The sequence below is a fragment of the Pelophylax lessonae genome, assembly GCF_965119305.1.
Source record: "Pelophylax lessonae genome assembly, chromosome: 2".
NCBI lineage: Eukaryota > Metazoa > Chordata > Amphibia > Anura > Ranidae > Pelophylax > Pelophylax lessonae.
In genome coordinates, this window is record NC_138769.1 from 2,418,955 (window position 1) to 2,438,916 (window position 19,962).

Here is a 19,962-nt window from a genome sequence, read left to right on the forward strand (position 1 = left end):
CTGCCGCTGAACATAGCCCCCCTTCATCACTAACTGGATTCTCCCTCCTCGCAGTCCCACATCCCCTCCTCCCACTCACCCATCCTCTTTGTACCACCTTAGGATACCAGAGAGCGCCATGACACCCCCCACGTTTATATTACAAAAACAGATTTAAGGAACATAAGCAAAAAATAATAAAAAAAAGTTTTCAAATGTGAGAAAACTTAAAGCAGAACTACACTGCATATGAGCACCACAAACTAAAAAAACACTATTTCCTGTCTGTCTCCATGGCAGCCTACGTGTGGGTTAACCCCGCCTCCACTCCAAGGGTATAGGACCCCCCTCCCATAAATTTCAGCTCTCAGGTACAGCAGGTGTTCATTTTTTGTCCTCCTCCAAGGACCTACACTTCTGATGTCTTACTACGTCCGGCTTACCTTAGGATACTTTGGATGGTGTCTGCATGTCCGCAGCCCAGCCACGGGCGGGTGAGTGACATTTAAAATCCCCTGCTCTCTGCGGTTGACTGAAGCTTGATCGGCATTTTCTGACATGGGTCTGAAGATTCGCATTGCATCCCTTCATGGCAGCGGTATTTGTTATTTATGTGCACTTTGTCTGTCTCTTTCCTATCGCTGTACAATATATTTGTTTGGCCCAATGGCGCTGGAACGCTTCCTGCGTTCCAGCAAACCCTTCCTCTTCCTCCTTTGCTTCTAGCGTCCAATCGGTAGACGCTTCGTGGTCCCGCACATGCGCAGTGCGTCGCGAACGGAGCCGAGGCTTGGCTCGCGCTTGCGCAGTAGCGTCAGTGACCGCATCACCGCTGACGTCATTCCGGCGGGAGATTTAAACAGCTGACGATTCCCCTGTACTTTGGAAATGTACTGTGGGCGTTGTGGCAGCTTCCCAGTGTCTCTGGATTCCTTGTTACAGGTATGTGCAATGGAGATTTGACTGCAGAGGGGGGCGGATGGTTGTTACCTCATAATGTATCACTGACATGGTGTCTGATGTGTATTACTTTTCTTTATCAGTCTGGTTGTTTGGCCTGAAGTATGGATCCTGCGTCACCGCCCTCCTGTGGCCAGCCCTCTCACAACAGGTGGGTGCTGGCATTTTTCAGAAGGGGGGGCAGGGAGGGCTTGCTGGTCCCTAGGTCATGGCTAAATCCAGTGTCTCCCCAATTTTCTCTTTTTTCATCAGCTCTTCCAGGCCTGATTTACCACAAGAAAGAGACCCTGTCAGACCTTGTGGGAGTTCATCCTCCAGATCTAAACGCCGTGAATCTCCATCAGGGAGTAGGCAGCAAGGGAGACGCTCTAATTCCTGCCCCAGACACCATAAACAACACCAGAGTCACCGCACATACCAGAGAGCCTGTTGGGGTTGTGGGGCATATGTCACGGAGGACAAGTCCCTATTTGAGCCATGTTTTGCTCAAGCAGCCGGTGAGAGGGTGCATGAGGACCAAGGATTGGAATCTCTAGTGAAGAGAATAGTACAACAGTCCCTGAAAGAATTGGGTACAGTCCCACCACCTGGTCCCACTACATCTAGTTCTCCAGCGGAAGTGCAGGAAGATCAAGGCCCCTCTCAACCGAGCATTACTTCTGCAAAATCATCCGACAGTGATTTGGAAGAAGAAGGGGCAGTAGGCGGCTTTGAGTTCGCCCTGGTTTCACCCCTGATCAGGACAGACGATTATTTGGTCAGAAGAAGCCTCAACCTAGGAGGCAATACACGGAGAGATCAAGAGATGCATGCTCTTACAAGCCTAATAGAGACTTCCGGAGAAACTGGAGAGGTGGTCAATCCTCTACTCGGAGGTCATCGAAAAATCCAGCGCCTGCTGGACAAGATTCCACTAAATCTTTTTGAGATTGGGCCCGTTCAGGCATGTCAGGTAGGGGCACGTCTTCTCCATTTTCAGCATGTCTGGACGGCCTCAATCACGGACTTTTGGACCGTAAGGACGGTCTCTACAGGCCACAGATGGTCATTTCTGGCAGATCCAGGTCCAAGATTCATCTCAACTCATTTGCCCTGTCTAGAAGAGAGAAGAGAAGTCTTGCTCGCCTATGTAGCTTTGGTGGCTCAAGGAGCGGTAGCTCTAGTTCCAGAACAAGAAAAATTTCAAGGGGTTTACTCACCCCTCTTCTTAGTCCAGAAAAAGAACGGGGCCTGGAGGCCTGTTATAGATCTCACATACCTGAACAAGTTCATAAAGAACGAAAAATTCAAGATGGAAACACTCTCAACTATTCAAAAGGCAGTACTGCCGGGAGATTGGCTCGCCTCAATAGATTGGAAAGATGCGTACTTTCATGTACCTGTGGCAACCGACTTCCACAAATATCTCCGCTTCTGTGTTCAGAATCAGCATCTACAATTCATTTGCCTACCCTTCGGCCTGTCTACCTCGCCCAGAGTATTCACCAAAGTTCTTCTAGCAGTGGTAGCCTTCATAAGATTGAAAGGTATACGCCTACATCATTACTTAGACGATCTTCTGCTACTGTCTCAAGAGAAAGATCAGTTATTGGCACACAGAGATCAGGTCATATCGACCCTCAAAGAGTTTGGCTGGCTGCTAAACCTACAAAAGAGTCAGCTGGAGCCCACTCAGCGCCTAGTCTATCTTGGGGCGCAATTCAACACCGTCGATAATTCAATCTCTCTCCCATTAGAGAAGATACCGGTAGTGAGGGAGAGAATCCTTCCAGCTCTTTCTTCTCCTCGGCTGAAAGCCTCTCAGTGTCTCAAAATCATTGGCACCATGGTGTCCACGGCTCCAATGGTCAAATGGGCCCTCTGGCATATGAGGCCCTTCCAAAAAGGGTTCCTACAACAATGGAACACAGAAGAGAAAGATCAGTACATTCATATCTCCTCCAGCATGAGATACAGTCTTCTTTGGTGGCTGCAACGCAGGAATCTGCTCAATTGTCACTCTCTGGTCCCAGTCTCATGGACTATAATCACAACAGACGCCAGCAACTCAGGCTGGGGGGCTCATTGTCTGACAGAGATGACACAGGGGAGATGGTCTTTTCAGAGAAACACTCCAGTCTCCAATATACTGGAACTCCGAGCAGCCTACCAGAGTCTTCGATCTTTCCAACACCTGCTAGAAGGGAAATCTGTAATGATTCGGATGGACAACACCACGGCAGTGTCTTATGTGAAGAGACAAGGTGGGACACGAAGTCTCTCTCTGTTACGAGAATTAGACCCGATCATGTCCTGGGCCCAGACTCACCTAGTAAACATCTCGGCAGTTTACATTCCAGGTTCACAGAATGTTCAAGCAGATTTTCTGTCCAGGGTCCAGTTGAACCACAACGAATGGTCTCTCCATGTGGAGTCGTTCAAATGGATCCTGTCGTTGGGAGTATCTCCCGAAGTCGATCTGTTCGCCTCCCCTTGCAACCACAAGTTGGAGAAGTATGTCACGAGAGGCAAATGCCCTCAAGCTTACGGGACAGATGCGCTAGCCGACAGGTGGGAGTTCAGCAGGGCTTACGCCTTTCCTCCAGTACCCATCATTCTCAAATTTCTGCAGAGACTTCAAGCGGAAGATGTGGAGATAGTGATGGTGGCGCCTTTCTGGCCGAACAGGCCATGGTTTCCGCTGCTCCTACAACTGAGTTAACGGGACCCGGTCCCTCTTCCCCTCAGACCAGACTTGCTTCTTCAGGGAACATCAGTGCACTCCTGTCCTGCAATTCTCCGGTTGACGGTCTGGTTCTTGAGAGGGAGAGGTTGGAATCGCTCGGCTGCCCATCTACAGCCATTTCCACCTTGATGAATGCTAGACGACCAAGTACTAATAGAGTATACTGTAGTATCTGGGCAAGATTCATGATGTCTGCATATCCAGAAGGTATGTCTTCCTCAGTCCCTGGGATTCAAGAAATACTAAGTTTTCTTCAGGCTGGTCTGGATATACCCCTTTCAGTGGCAACTCTTAGAGTTCAAGTTTCGGCCTTCTCCAGGGTCATGTGGGCCCAACACCCACTGATTCAACAATTCTTCAAAGGAGCAGTCAGGCTCAACCCTCAGAGAAGACCTAGGTTCCCGAAATGGGATCTACCTCTTGTCCTAAATGCCCTCTCAAAAACGGGCATAGATTCCTCTTCTTCTATCAAGGACCTGACCATCCGAACTGTCTTCCTGGTAGCCATTACTTCGGCTAAAAGGGTCTCTGAATTAAGTTCTCTCGGATGTAAAGAACCATTCTTGACTTTTTTCCCGGATCGGGTAGTACTTATACCCAGGCTGAATTCAAATCCGAAAGTCACCTCGGTGTTTCACCAGAATCAGGAGATCGTCCTGCCTACTTTCCGGTCATCTAATGAGTCCAATCCTCATCTGTTGGATGTAGGAGAATCCTTGAAAGCTTATCTTCAAGCAACTGCACCATTCAGGCAGTCTGACAACCTCTTTGTCCTGTTCTGGGGAAAGAACAGAGGTAAACCTGCTTCATCCAGGACTATCGCTTCATGGATGGTGGCAGCTATCCAACAGGCCTATAGAGCTGAGGGGCTGGCTCCTCCGGAGGCGGTGACGGCGCACTCTACAAGGAGTATCTCTACTTCCTGGGCAGCCTCGCGGCACGTGGCTCCAGATGTGATTTGCAGAGCGACTTCATGGTCTTCTGTCAATACTTTTATGACCCACTATTGTGTAGAGCCTGCTTCTCTGTCCTCAGTTAATTTTGGTTTGACTGTTTTGTCTGCAAATAGCATGAATTAAAATTTTCTTTGCTAAAGCATTCCCACCCGTGTGGAGTGAGCAAGTTATTTCCCACACGTAGGCTGCCATGGAGACAGACAGGAAAATGGAAAATTCCTATCATACTTACCGTAATTTTCCTTTCCTGATAGTCTTCATGGCAGCCGGAGTTCCCACCCTCTCGTCTTGGATTCGGCTAAGATATGGAACACCTGCTGTACCTGAGAGCTGAAATTTATGGGAGGGGGGTCCTATACCCTTGGAGTGGAGGCGGGGTTAACCCACACGTAGGCTGCCATGGAGACTATCAGGAAAGGAAAATTACGGTAAGTATGATAAGAATTTTCCGTTTTAATTAATTTTTAATATTTTTTATAAAAATTGTTTTAATTACAGAAAACAAAAAACAACAGCACAGGAAACATTTACAGAATTTATATGACAAAAACAGATTTAAGGAATATAAGCAAATAAAATAAAAGATTTCAAAAGTCAAAATACTTAAAGCAGAACTACACTGCATATGAGCACCACAAACTGAAAAAACACTATTTAACTCATTTTTAACACTCTTTTTAACTTGTTGCCATCCGCGCTATAGCCGAAGTACGGCTGCAGCGCGGACTCACATTTCCGGGAGGCCGTCTTTATACGGCCTTCCAGACACAGGCTCCCCGCGCGCTCCCGCGAGCGCGCAGCGGGGAAAATCTGTGTCGGCCGTGTCCCTTGGACACAGCCAATCACAGATCGTGGTGAATGGCCAATCACAGCGGCCATTTACCACGTGATCGGCCCATCCAATGAGAGATGATCTCATATGTAAACATATGAGATCATCTCTCATCGCCAGCGCTCCTTCCTCACACAGAGACTGCAGTGTGAGGAAGAGGAGAGCCAATCAGCCGTCGGGGACACAGAGGAATGTAATCAGGGCACTGATCACCAGTGCCCTGATTACTACAGAGGTAAAAAAAAAACAATGTGCCCACCATCAGTGCCTACAGTGCCCTCCATCAGTGCCCTCCATCAGTGCCCCCCATCAGTGCCCACAATCAGTGCCCATAGTGCTGCCAGTCAGTGCCCATCAGTGCCTGCTCATCTAGGCACTGATGAGCACTGACTGGCAGCACTAGGGGCACTAATGGTGCTGCCCATCAGTGCTCATCAGTGCCGCCCATCAGTGCTCATCAGTGCCACCCATCAGTGTCCATCAGTGCTGCCTATCAGTGCCGCCCATCAGTGCCGCCTCTCAGTGCCCAGCAGTGCCACCTCTGTGCCTAGCAGTGCCACCTCTCAGTGCCCAGCAGTGCCACCTATCAGTGCTCATCAGTGCCGCCTATCAGTGCTCATCAGTGCCGCCTATCAGTGCTCATCAGTGCAGCATATTAGTACCTCCTCATCAGTGCCACCTCATCAGTGCCCATAAGTGCCACCTCATCAGTGCCCATAAGTGCCACCTCATCAGTGCCCATAAGTGCCACCTCATCAGTGCTCATCAGTGCCGCCTATCAGTGCTCATCAGTGCCACCTATCAGTGCCGCCTATCAGTGCTCATCAGTGCGGCATATTAGTACCTCCTCATCAGTGCCACCTCATCAGTGCCCATAAGTGCCACCTCATCAGTGCCCATAAGTGCCACCTCATCAGTGCCCATAAGTGCCACCTCATCAGTGCCCATCAGTGCAGCCTATCAGTGCCCATCAGTGCAGCCTATCAGTGCCCATCAGTGCTGCCTCATCAGCGCACGTCAGTGAAGGAGAAAAATGTATTTATTTTCAAAATTTACTCGCAGAAAATAAGAAAAACTTTTTTTTTTTCAAAATTTTCTGTCTTTTTTCTTTTTTTTTGTAAAAAATAAAAATCGCACAGGTGATTAAATACCACCAAAAGAAAGCTCTATTTGTGTGAGAAAAAGGATGAAGAATTCATATGGGTACAGTGTAGCATGACCGCGCAATTGTCATTTGAAGCGTGAGAGCGCTGAAAGCTGAAAATTGGCCTGGATGGGAAGGGGGTGAAAGTGCCCGGTAGGCAAGTGGTTAAATATTGTTTTAATTACAATAAAAAAAAAAAAGAGCACAGGAAATGTTTACAAAAACAGATATAAGGAACTTTAGCAATTATAAAGAGTTTCAAAAGCGAAAATACTTAAAGCAGAACTAAATGGCATCTGAAAACCACAAACTAAAAAAAAAACGCTATTTGATTAACCACTTAAGCCCCGGAGGATTTGGCTGCTAAAAGACCAGGGGGTATTTTGCGATTCGGCAGTGCGTGACTTTAAAGGACAATTGCGCTGTCGTGCGACGCTGTACCCAAACAAATTTGACGTCCTTTTTTTCCCACAAACAGAGCTTTCTTTTGGTGGTATTTGATCACCTGTGCGATTTTTTTGATCATGCGCTATAAACAAAATAAGAGCGTCAATTTTGCAAAAATAACAATATTTTTCACATTTTTTTTATATGAAATTCCCCCCAAAAAAATGTAAAAATCTAAATTTTTTAACATTTTCGGCCAATTTGTTTTATGTTACATATGTTTGGTAAAAAAAATCGCAAAAATCGTATTTTGATTGGTTTGCGTAAAAGTTATCGTGTTTACTAACAAAGGGAAAATTTTTTGTAATTTTTGGTGTTTTTTTTTTTAACGAGTAATGGCGGCGATCTGCGATTTTTTTTGCGGTACTGCGACATTGTGGCGGACAGATCGGACCCTTGACTGACATTTTTGACACTTTTGGGGGTACCAGTGACATTTCTACAGTAATCAGTGCTATATATATGCACTGTTACTGTAAAAATGACACTGGCAGGGAAGGGGTTAACTGTATTGGAGAGGGAGGGGTTAAGTGTGTCCTAGGGGCGTGATTCTAACTGTGACGGGACATGGCTATTGGTGTAAAAACAAAGATCAACGGTCCTATATAGTAGAACCGTCTGATCTTCATTTTTACACAGGGGAGAATGACAGGCGGTTTATGTAAACAAGCCGCCTGTCATTCTCCCTTCCCTTGACTTTCTCCCTTCACCGGAGCGATCGTGAGTGACCGGCGGACGATCGGGTCCGCCGGTTACACGCACTGACTTGTCAGTGAACGAGCCGGGGTGGGCACGTGCCCGCCCGCCATTGGCTCACAAGTCAGTGACAGGCGACTGACGTGCCCATACGTCACTCTGCCTGGCCGGGGCTGACCGCCGCAGTATACAGTCGTGCGGCGGTTGGCAACCGGTTAACTTTTAATATTAGTAAACTCCCCCATCCATGTCTCCATCCATCCATCCATGTCTCCATCCATCCATGTCTCCATCCATCCCTGTCTCCATCCATCCATGTCTCCATCCATCCATGTCTCCATCCATCCCTGTCTCCATCCATCCATGTCTGCATCCATCCCTGTCTCCATCCATTCATGTCTCCATCCATCCATGTCTGCATCCATCCATGTCTCCATTCATCCATGTCTCCATCCATCCATGTCTCCATCCATCCCTGTCTCCATCCATCCATGTCTCCATCCATCCCTGTCTCCATCCATCCATGTCTCCATCCATCCCTGTCTCCATCCATCCATGTCTGCATCCATCCATGTCTCCATCCATCCCTGTCTCCATCCATCCATGTCTCCATCCATCCATGTCTCCATCCACCCCTGTCTCCATCCATCCATGTCTGCATCCATCCCTGTCTCCATCCATCCATGTCTCCATCCATCCATGTCTCCATCCATCCCTGTCTCCATCCATCCATGTCTCCATCCATCCATGTCTCCATCCATCCCTGTCTCCATCCATCCCTGTCTCCATCCATCCATGTCTCCATCCATCCCTGTCTCCATCCATCCATGTCTCCATCCATCCCTGTCTCCATCCATCCATGTCTGCATCCATCCCTGTCTCCATCCATCCCTGTCTCCATCCATCCATGTCTCCATCCATCCATGTCTCCATCCATCCCTGTCTCCATCTATCCATGTCTGCATCCATCCCTGTCTCCATCCATCCCTGTCTCCATCCATCCCTGTCTCCATCCATCCATGTCTCCATCCATCCCTGTCTCCATCCATCCATGTCTCCATCCATCCATGTCTCCATCCATCCCTGTCTCCATCCATCCATGTCTGCATCCATCCATGTCTCCATTCATCCCTGTCTCCATCCATCCATGTCTCCATCCATCCATGTCTCCATCCATCCCTGTCTCCATCCATCCATGTCTCCATCCATCCATGTCTCCATCCATCCCTGTCTCCATCCATCCATGTCTCCATCCATCCCTGTCTCCATCCATCCATGTCTCCATCCATCCATGTCTCCATCCATCCATATCTCCATCCATCCATGTCTCCATCCATCCATGTCTCCATCCATCCATGTCTCCATCCATCCATGTCTCCATCCATCCATGTCTGCATGCTTTAGTTTGCTGAGAAATCACTTTGAAAAACACCCCCCCCCCTCCCCAGCCAGGACCGGACTGGGAATAAAATTCAGCCCTGGAAATAAATTCATAGCCACCCTTTAGCATTATTATACCGACCCAACAGCATGACGTCATTATTTTCTTCTTCATAAAAGGGAAAACCATGCATTATAAAGCACATGTGAAGAGTATTATATATAGATAAGACAGATATGAAAACATACAGGACTTTATATATATAAAATAGAAAATTCCAAAGTGGTGAAAGTGGAGCAATCATCAAGGGGGTAAATTGTAGGGGGGAAGTCCTGCGCTTCAGAGGTCTGTATGCGTATGGTAAGCTAATATATTACATAAATAATACTCATACTGAGCTGTATATATATATATACTAAAGGAAGAGATGTTGTTGGTGTGATAAATACAGTAACAAAATTATCAAATGACTATTAGATTAATCACATAAACCTTTCCACTTGAAATAATTGTGCAAACGTGCATTCCGTATGTGCAAATAATTAAAGTGCTTCAAAGGAGACACCCCGTGATTGGTGTATGGAAATATACAATGTATATACTGTGCTGGTAAACAAATAAGTGAAGAAAATTCAAAACAAAAAAAAAATGATGTTATAAATACAGTATATAAAGTGCAAATGGTTAAATAAGTGCCAAATGAGGAAATATTACCTCCTGTGTGGATCCTTCAATTATAATATTAATCACTGAAAATTTGATCACTAGATTGTCCAATCAATAAGTGATGATTCTCTGAAAAAATTGTGCTAAAAAAGTGTCCAATCAATATAATTGGGGATCACAGACAGTCCAATCTCTGAACACAGGGCGGATATCAAACCCCAGCATTCATTTCTCTATGGGGAGCACCCAGCCCCCTCCCTATAAATGTTCCCAGCGCTTCCCATTCATTCTCTCTCTGCTTCCCATTCATTCTCTCTCTGCTTCCCATTCATTCTCTCTCTGCTTCCCATCCATTCTCTCTCTGCTTCCCATTCATTCTCTCTCTGCTTCCCATCCATTCTCTCTCTGCTTCCCATCCATTCTCTCTCTGCTTCCCATTCATTCTCTCTCTGCTTCCCATTCATTCTCTCTCTCTGCTTCCCATCCATTCTCTCTCTGCTTCCCATCCATTCTCTCTCTGCTTCCCATCCATTCTCTCTCTGCTTCCCATCCATTCCCTCTCTGCTTCCCATTCATTCTCTCTCTGCTTCCCATCCATTCTCTCTCTGCTTCCCATCCATTCTCTCTCTGCTTCCCATTCATTCTCTCTCTGCTTCCCATCCATTCTCTCTCTGCTTCCCATTCATTCTCTCTCTGCTTCCCATTCATTCTCTCTCTGCTTTCCATTCATTCTCTCTCTGCTTCCCATCCATTCTCTCTCTGCTTCCCATTCATTCTCAATCTAGATATGCAATGTCTACTGCACCTCCACCGTCTATTATTTTAGTCACCCAGTCAAAAAAATCTATAAGATTTGTTTGACATGATCTCCCTGAAGTAAACCCATGTTGTTTTTTATCTTGCAATCCATGGGATTTAAGATGTTCCACAATCCTATCCTTTAATAGGGTTTCCATTAATTTGCCTACTATTGATGTCAGACTCACTGGTCTATAGTTGCTCGATTCCTCCCTACTACCTTTCTTGTGAATGGGCACGACATTTGCCAATTTCCAATCTTCCGGAACGACTCCTGTTACTAATGATTGGTTAAATAAATCTGTAAATGGTTTTGCCAGCTCACCACTAAGCTATTTTAATAATTTTGGGTGTATCTCATCAGGACCCTGTGACTTATTTGTCTTCACTTTAGACAGCAATCTTAGAACGTCTTCCTCTGTAAAGACACATGCATCAAACGATTCATTAGTCATCCTTTCAAGTGGAGGTCCTTCTTCTTCTTTTTCTTCTGTACAAACTGAACAGAAGTATTCATTAAGGCAGTCGGCTAGCCCTTTATTCTCTTCTACATACCTTCCGTCCTTTGTTTTTAATTTAGTTATTCCTTGTTTTAATTTCCTTTTTTCATTTATATATCTGAAGATTGTCTTATCCCCCTTTTTCATAGACTGAGCTAGTTTTTCTTCTGCCTGCACTTTAGAAGTTCTTATAACTTGCTTGGCCTCTTTCTGCCTAATCTTATAGATTTCCTTATCTTCATTGCTCTGGGTTTTTTTATAATTACAAAATGCTAGCTTTTTATTTTTAATGATTTGGGCCACTTCTGCTGAGTACCACAGTGGTCTCTTCCTTTTTTTGCTTTTACTGACAAGTCTAATGCAATTTTCTGTTGCCTTCAATAATGCACCTTTTAAGTAGTCCCATTTCTCCTGGACTCCATGTAATCCGTTCCAGTCTGATAAGGACTCATTTATGACTAATTTCATTTTTGAAAAGTCTGTTTTTCTAAAATCTAAAACTTTTGTTTTTGTGTGGTGTGACTCTTTCACAGTTCTTATATTAAACCACACTGACTGGTGATCACTAGATCCCAAGGTTTCGCCTACAATGACATCATATACCGAATCCCCATTTGTGAATACCAAATCCAAAATGGCCTCCCTCTGGGTTGGCTCCTCAACCACTTGTTGCAGAGACAACCCCAGTAGGGAATTTAGAATATCTGTACTCCTGGTAGAACTTGCTATTTTGGTTTTCCAGTTTATATCTGGAAGATTGAAATCTCCCATAATGATAACTTCTCCTTTCATTGTCATTTTAGCTATTTCTTCAACTAGTAGATCATCTAGTTCCTTAACTTGACCAGGTGGTCTATATATCACACCTACACGAGTTACTGCATGATTAGCAAACTGCAACGTAACCCAAACTGACTCTATGTTGGCCTCACCAACTTGTATTAGGTTAGATTTAATGCTATCTGTCACATACAGGGCCACTCCTCCTCCTTTCTTGCCTTCTCTGTCTCTTCTGTATAAAGAGTACCCTGGTATGGTTATGTCCCAGTCATTTCTTTCATTAAACCATGTCTCCGTAACAGCCACTAAATCTACATTCTCAGGTGCCATTATTGACCCAAGTTCATTGATTTTTTTACCTAAACTGCGAGCATTTGTAGACAGGACTCTGAGCTTATCATTTCTTAACCTCTGTGCTTCTGACCTGTTCTGGCATTGTTTCGGGGGGCAATTGGACTCTTGTATTTTCACTCTTTTGCCCCCCCTTCCTAGTTTAAATGCTCTAACCCAACGCAGCGTTGATCGGTTGTTAACTGCTGAGCGCCAGCTGCTAGGGCATACTTTACTGGACCTGGTAACGCTGTTCAATGCGTGAGCGAACTCACATGAGGAAAAAAGTGAAGTTCCACACCTCCATTCGATGTTTTTCCCCTTGTGATCCATTGGCCCCGGTTGGGCCTATCCCTCTATCTTTCCCTACACCCACTGCACCTGACTCCTGCGCTACTGTACTGAACATCTCAGACTACCCCACACGTATGCCAACATGGGGCACGGCCATAAGGGCACCCCAACTCAATATTGTTAGTCCTCATATGTCGCCGTCCCCTTGGGACCCACCATGAGTGTCATATCGTGGAATGTTAAGGGCCTTAGATCACCTAACAAGTGGATGGCAGTTCTCAGACACCTGAAAAGTCTGAGAGCTGACATTGCAGTTCTACAGGAAACACACCTGGAAGAAAAAGACTTCCATCGCATGCGCAAATTGTGGGTGGGACAGGTCTATGGATCTCCGGCAGTGAAGGGCAAGGCAGGTGTTCTCATACTTATCCACAAGAATTTACCTACTACCCTAAAACATTCTGTTATAGACGATGCAGGGCGTATAGCGGTGCTTCATCTAGCCACAGCGCAACGGGAATGGGTATATACGTTCCCAACACACCTTCGACACCATTCTTCCAATCGGTGGCACAGACATTAGCTCCATACCTCCATCTTCCGCTACTTGTAGCGGGAGATTTTAACCAACTCATGCACCCAGTGGAGGACAGATCCTCGGCTTTGAGTGCACATCAGCACACGACTCTACACCACTCTTCACTTTAGTGGGATTTTGCTGATAGCATACAGCTTTGTGATGTGTGGCGTCTGCATAACCCAGAAGGCAAGGAATATTCTTTTTATTCTCACCCTCACCAAATGCTCACCAGGATAGACTACATCTTTGCAAACCCCAGCTTACTCCCCTGTACGGTATCTCCCCGTATATATGACATTGCCATATCCGACCACGCTCCAGTGTCAGACACCATTACCCTGTACACCTCCACTCCTGCTGCGAAATGTTGGCGATTCCCCTCATTCCTCACCAGGGACCCTGGGGTCTCCTCTCTCATCAAAGAGGCCTGGTCAGATTTTGTCTCACAAAACGCATCACCCTCGGTATCTCCCACCCTCCTTTGGGAGACTGGGAAAGCCGTGCTGAGATGCCGTCTCATATCATACACCGCGGCGTACAAGAGGAACCTCTCCAAAACATTTGAATCAGCCAGCTCCTCCTTAAGAGCGGCCCAAGCTGCGCTGCATAGCCACAACTCCCCCGAAAATAGGGACCGCTGGTGGTCCGCCAAGGCAATCTTTGATGGGTGGGCTGAGAAAAGGGAACAGCTTTATAAATCACACCAGGAATGGAAGTTCCATTGCTATGGGAACAAACCGGGGAAGCTATTGGCCTCCCCATGCAGAGGACCCTTTACCCCGACACAGGTGTCTGCTCTCAGAGACGCTAACGGCCAACTAGTTGATGAGCCAAAGGACATCAATAGGGTATTTGCACAGTTCTACCAAAACTTATACAGTCATGACCCAATGAATGAGAAGGTGGCTTCGGAGTGGCTTTCCAATGTCCGCCTCCCGACGATTACCCCGGACCAGCTGTCACAGCCATCAATAACCACAGCCATCAAATTGCTCACCACGGGGAAGTCTCCCGGCCCTGACGGGTACACACCAGAATTTTATAAACTGGCGGCCGACTCGATAGCACCGACACTACTGACTGTATTTAATTACATATTAGATGGCCATCCCTATCTCCCTACGGGGTACCAAGCACATATAAAATTGATCTATAAAAAGGGGAAGGACCCATTAGACCCAGGTTCATACAGACCAATATCACTACTAAATGTGGACTCCAAACTGCTTTCCAAATTAATGGCAGACAGGTTGGCAACCATAATGCCCTCACTTATTCATCCCACACAATCGGGGTTCGCGAAGGGCAGATCAGCTACTTCAAATATTAGGAAAGTACTACTCGCGCTAGAGATATCCAAAACAGACCCGGACGCAGCGATCATAACCCTCAACGCCGAAAAGGCCTTTTTTTATTAACGTGAATATCCAATGGTTGGATCACGTCCTTACCTATGTGGGCTTCTCCGGTAAATTTCTACATCTGATTAGAATGATGTATGCTTCCCCGGAAGCGCAAGTGATGATAGCAGGACATACATCTCCATCTTTTCGTCTTTTCAAGGGGACGAGAAAGGGATGCCCGCTTTCCCCCCTGTTGTTCAATCTAGCTCTGGGGCCACTGTCCAGGTTCCTACTGGCACATCCAAATCTGCAGGGCATCAGGGTGGGATCAGAAGAACTTCGCACCGCTATGTTCGCGCATGATGTTCTTATCTTTACGTCAAACCCGGGCCAGGACAGACCCCTGATACAATCCATTTTCGCTGACTACCGTCTGTGTTCGGGCCTGCGTATAAATTTCAATAAAAGTGAAATATTACCCCTTAACACCACTGGCACTCCGTCGTGGGTGGCTTCCTCGAACCTACGTATAGCTACATCCTACATCACATATCTCGGGGTCAAAGTCGGGCGATTCCCTTCCTCCATATATCACCTTAATTACACACCGGTCTTCGACAAAATGATAGGGAGATGAAATCGTGGGCCAACCTACCGCTGTCCTTTTTCAGACGGTGTCACCTGTACAAGATGACTACTTTCCCAAAATTGTTGTACCCATTACAAACAATTCCTTTGCTACTGAAACATACCGATGCCACCAGGCTACATAAGGCGCTCTCCTGTTTCCTTTGGAAGGAGAAGAGGCCTCGCATCTCTCTCAGCAAATTACATTTGTCCAAAAGGGATGGGGGAGTGGATCTTCCAAACACCAGAACATATAATGTTGTATGCCTTTTGAGGGGTTGCCTAGAATGGCTCAGCCAGGAATCGTGTTATACCAATTTGTTGTTAGAATCTCAGATGGCTGCCCCTCATGATCTGACTGCATTGCTGCACTGCGGGACTTTGGATCTCCCTATCTCTCTCCGAAACAGCATCTTGATTAGAGATACGGTGGCGGCATGGAGAGACGTGAGGAAGAGACTAGAGTCTCCCCAGTGGCTATCTAGATATCTACCCATCCACTGCCACCCCGGGCTCCCCCAGGCGCAGCAGCATTCAGTCTATGAGACGTGGTCATCAAAGGGGATAAAGCTGCTGTCTCAACTCTTTGACATGAGCACGAGCAGACCGCTGGCTTTCTCGTGTTTTGCAGAAACCTACGGCCTCCCCCCCGGTCATTATCTTTACTTTAGACAATGTGTAAGCTATGTAACAGATTTATGCCGTGTCCCCTCTCAACGCTTTCGCCCAACCCTGTTGGACTCATGGATACAGCAGGGTAAACACAGGATATCACAGCTGTACAAGCCTCTCAACGAGGAACTTCTAAAGGGGACCTTGAATTCTGTGGCAAAATCCTGGAATAAGACACTCAATTCTCCTACTGCTCAGCAGAAGATCCTGAAAGGATACCTTGCCACCCGTACATATGTTTCTAATGAATTCTGGAGGGAGCAACAATTCAAGATTCTCCATGGAGCATACCTCCCGCACATTCGCTGGTCTTAAGACATCATCCATCACCACTGCACTCTATGCCAGGAACGCTTCCCTTCTCTCCTGCACAAGTTGTGGTCTTGTCCCCTAATCTCACCTTTCTGGGATAAAGTGACTCGCTATATAGCAAAAAAGGCAGGGGTGCTACTCCCGCGGGATATATACCCTCTACTTTTCACTTGCCTGGACAAAGATACTACTCCATTGCCAAGGAACTCTTGGAAGCTTCTATCCCTTCATAAACCGTGGATAGTGACTTGCCTGATGACGGCCCGCAGGCTGATATTACGCCATTGGCCGTCTGACACTGCCCCCTCTGTTTCAGAGTTGTCTACTGATCTTATTGCACTGAGAGCCACAGAATCAGTGGGCCTCTCAGTAGATCCACACCAGCCCCAAACAAAGTTTGACCGCAAATGGAACTGCCTATTACCCATCCACCCTTCATGTGCCAACGGACATTCAGCCTCCACTTCTGGCATGATCTAGGACCTCATTACTACCTTAGTGGACAGATACGTATTTGCGGGACCATACCCGCCTAATGGGACTTCCCCCCACCTACCTGTCGGTAAATCAAGCCACTATGGTGCTTACGTGTTTATATGACTATTTGAGTATTTACGGGTTCTTCTGAGTTCCCATGCATTGTTTTTCATCAAAGGTCATCAGTTCTTTCTCTATAGTTCAGCTTATACCACTACCCATCTACCACTAATATATAATAGGGTGCCTAATTCCCCTCCCCCCCTTCCCCCTCCCACCTCCCTTTCCCTCCCCTTTTAGCCTTACTCTTTTGACTTGAAATATGTCTTGTCTAGACCCCTATGCTGCTCTACCCACATCCCCTCCTCTATCCCATCCTTCCCCCATGTCATATATTAGCCAAAATACTACTCGCCTTTGCATAAGATGATCTAACAGCACTACACATGGAATTCTTTGCAAATGCTGTATCACTTAGCAGAGCGCTTTGTCACTGGTATTATAGCAAGAGTTGTTTATATTGTATTCATGCTCACTGTTTATTATCGTGTATGGTGTTGAGTTTCAATAAAATGTTGTTTAAAAAAAAAAAAAAATCAACAATTTACGCCCTGGAAAGCCTGAAGGCGGTGATTGGTTTTCGTGGTCCTGTACGTGGCTAGACTGCAAAAAAGTCTCACACATGGGGTATCCCTGTACTCAGGAGAAGCAGCAGAATGTATTTTGGGGTGTCATTTCACATATACCCATGGCATGTGTGAGCGATATATCATTTAGTGACAACTTTGTGTAAAAAAAAAAAAAAATAATAGTTTTCCCGGAACTTGTGGCAAAATATAAAATATTCCATGGACTCACCATACCTCTCAGCAAATAGCTTTGAGTGTCTATTTTGCAAAATGGGGTCATTTGGGGGGGGGGTTTGTGCTCTCTTGAAATTTTAGGTCCTCTGAAACTGTGACAGGTAGTGCGGAGGTGAAATGCACAGTTTACGTCATTATAAAACCTGAATGTGGGGATTGGTTTTCGGGGACCCGTGCACAGCTAGGTTCCCAAAAAGTCTCACACATGGGGTATCCCTGTACTCAGGAGAAGCGGCAGAATGTATTTTGGGGTGTCATTCCACATATACCCATGTCATGTGTGAGAAATGTATCTTTTAGTGACAACTTTGTGTTAAAAAAAAAAAAAAATTAATTTTCCCAAAACTTGTGGCAAAATATAAAATATTCCATGGACTCACCATGCCTCTCAGCAAACAGCTTGGGGAGTCTAATTTCCAAAATGGGGTCATTTAGGGGGTTTTGTGGTATCTTGACATTTCAGGGCCTCCTAAACCGTTATAGGTAGTGAGAAAATGCAATGAAAAATGTACGCCCTTTGGAATTCTGATGGTGGTGATTGGTTTTCGGGGCCCCGTACACAGCTAGGCTCCCAAAAAGTCTCACATATGTGGTATCCCTGTATTTAGGAGAAGCAGAAGAATATATTTTGGGGTGTAATTACACATATACCCATGGCATATGTGAGCAATATATCATTTCAATGACAACTTTTTGTAAAAAAAAAAAATTTTTTTTTTTTTAGTCATTTTTCAAACACCTGTGGCAAAAAAATTAAATATTCAATGAGCTGAACATGCCTCTCAGGACATTCCTTAGGATGTCTACTTTCCTAAAAATGGTAATGGGGGGGGGGGGAAGGGGGTTGTACTGCCCTGCCATTTGAGCACTTCTGAAATGAGATAGGCAGTCAGAAAGTGAAAGCTGCATAAATGTCAGTATTTACACCATAGTTTGTAGAGGCTATAACTTTTGCACAAACCAATAAAAATACGCTCATTGAGATTTTTTTTGTCAAAGACATGTAGCTAAATATATTTTGGCCAAAATATATGACATAAATTGAGTATATTGGATATTTTTTAAAAGACAACGTTTAAAATGTAATTTTTTCTCAAAATGTTTGCTGTTTTTCTATTAATATCGCAAAAAATAAAAAGCCCAGAAGTGATCAAATACCACCAAAAGAAAGCTCTGTTTGTGGGAAAAAAAGGACGTAAATTTTGTTTGGGTACAGCATTGCATGACCGCGCAATTGTCAGTTAAATTCAGGAAGTGCCAAGTTGAAAAAAGACCTCTGGTCTTTGAGCAGCCAAATCCTCCGGGGCTAAAGTGGTTAAAATTGCGTTTGTCACTCTTTGTAGTTGTAGTATCGCTGCAGAACCGCTCACCACACCAGTCACAATGCTGCACAATACAAATCTACTATAATATGCTTTCTATATTATAAAGTATATTATAAGTGTATTACTGTAACGCTCCTGCGTTTTCTGTATAATGTGGATTTGCAGCTGCAGAAATATTCCACTTCAGTAGTCATGTAGAGAAACGCTGAGATACCAATCCCAACTCCCAAGACTCATCATATGTGGATAGTCTCAATTCAGCATACAAATATACACACTCAATAAGATGTTCCTGGAGTGATCTATGTATATAGTAGTATAGTGGTGATAGGCTGAAGAGACAGGTTGAGTAGAGATGATAGGTGACAGACACTTGAGAGGAATGTTCTTGAGAATGAGATAGTAGCAGACAGATGGGATGCAGATAGGTTAGCAATCATGTATGGTAGTAGATGATAGGATAGTAGATGAACATACAGGAGAGACTAACCCAGTGCAAGAGCAGATGATAGTAGGCTCAAGAGCTAGCAATCTAGATAGTGCAGATGTAGTAACAGTCCTTAGTATGCAGAGCTAGATAGTGTAAGCTTTAGTATGAAGGTTATGGAGGATTCCCCTGTGGGGTACTTATCACTAGTAGCAAGTAGCAGAGGAGAGGTTCGGTAAGAGCGGATGATCCGGTAGCAGGATACAGGAATCAGCAGCGAGGTTCCGATAGCGAGGTATGCTTGCAAGCATGCGAGCTTCAAGGCAGGTTATGCGGTGTTGAACGAACAATGTGAGTGAGACCGCCGGCGGTTGAAATAGCCGCTCCAGCGGCGCTCAGTGATGACAGCATCGGTCTTAAAGGTGTATGCACACCTTACCAAAAGAGAATGGTGGGGCGCATACACTTAAGGAAAGTGGAATTAGGGTACCAAGGTACCAGAACATTACAGTACCCCCGCCCCTTAAGGCCGGCTCCTGAAGGCCTCTGGAGCTGGTTTTTCTGGGTATTTCGCGTGAAAATTGCGAATTAATCTAGGGGCATGTATGTCAGAGGTATTTAGCCAGGTGTCGTCTTGGGGCCCATAGTTCTTCCATCGGACTAAATATTGAAGTCTTCTTCTGTGGATACGAGAATCCAGAATCTCTTTTATCTCATATTCTTCTCCACCTTCAACTTGTACAGGAGGAGGAGGTGGGATAGTAGGCCTTATTCCTTGGTCAGGAACATGGAGCTTCAGTAGCGACACATGGAAGATGGGATAAATTTTGAGGTCTGTTGGTAATGTG